Here is a 1,094-nt window from a genome sequence, read left to right as displayed (position 1 = left end):
AGAGCCAAGAATTCTTACAAGTAAACGGAACTCGATGTCCTCTTACCCTGCACATGCTGAAAGAAGCTTGGTGAAAAAAGAAAGTGAAAGTAGGCAAACAGAGACAAGGAAAGAAATGTTATGACACTGAATTCAATCTCTCCATGCACGTTGCTGTGAAAAAAGTAAAAACGTTGAGCGTAGCAGTTTTCTGTACATACATTCCAACTGAGAATATTATAAATATCATAAAGACAGATATCAAGGAGAAAAAAAATGCATACTTTTAATAATAATAAGTTACAGCAATATAAGGAAAACAGTACAAGCAAAGCGAAGCGATGGCTATATTCTCATCCATTATTTCTTTTTTCTCTTTACGAGAAACTCGGTGAAAGAAAATAAGACAAAGAAAGGACAAGATAAAGACTTTCAAGAGGTACAAAAGAAAACATAATCATAATCATCTGTTTCACGAAGTACAACGAAAAATAATAAATCATCTGTTGCTAATAATCATTCTTGACGAGAGAAGTAAATAAATCACAGAACTACATTTCACCTGACAAATATAGCAGTGTACTGTAGACATATATTGGGAGTCGAAGTTTTACAAATCAGAGACAAGTTCGGACAGAGAGAAATACACTGATGGTCCACCGTGCACAAGAAGCCAATCAGAATTTACTGATAAGATCACATATCATAATAATCACATATATCCTCCTTAAAGCTTTTATCATCTGCTTACCTGATAAAAAATGGCCTTTGTGGAATTTCGACCTTCGGTTGACTTGTTTTTAAAAATCTCTCGCATTCTTTATCATTGTTATCCGCGTTGGTCACAAACGAAAGGAGAGAAAAGGATATAGATAATAAGTAACAGGTGAAGACATGTTGCCAGGTATAGTAAAAATGCCGCTGTAATCCATGCTCTCTCCACACATTCACTTCTACTTCATGATGTATACAAGGCGCGTATGTGACTACCACACAGTCTCCTTACATTCATGTCCCTCTTGCCAATCATTCTTGAACAATGGTGCTGTGTGGTTAGGGAACTTGTTAGAGTTTTCATGTTAGCTGATGTGTGGAAAATATCTATATACCTACTG

At 35.6% G+C, this 1,094-nt stretch overlaps 1 protein-coding gene across 1 annotated transcript in view; it reads right to left on the bottom strand.

Annotated features, from left to right (window-relative positions):
• Positions 1-1,094, bottom strand: part of LOC119594807 (basement membrane-specific heparan sulfate proteoglycan core protein-like) — a gene marked incomplete at its 5' end in the record, with an annotated part of 219,836 nt that overhangs the window by 213,881 nt on the left and 4,861 nt on the right.

Source organism: Penaeus monodon, chromosome 34 (assembly GCF_015228065.2).
Source record: "Penaeus monodon isolate SGIC_2016 chromosome 34, NSTDA_Pmon_1, whole genome shotgun sequence".
Taxonomy (NCBI): domain Eukaryota; kingdom Metazoa; phylum Arthropoda; class Malacostraca; order Decapoda; family Penaeidae; genus Penaeus; species Penaeus monodon.
The sequence above is the reverse complement of the archived record's forward strand: the minus strand, read 5'-3'. Positions and strand labels throughout refer to the sequence as shown.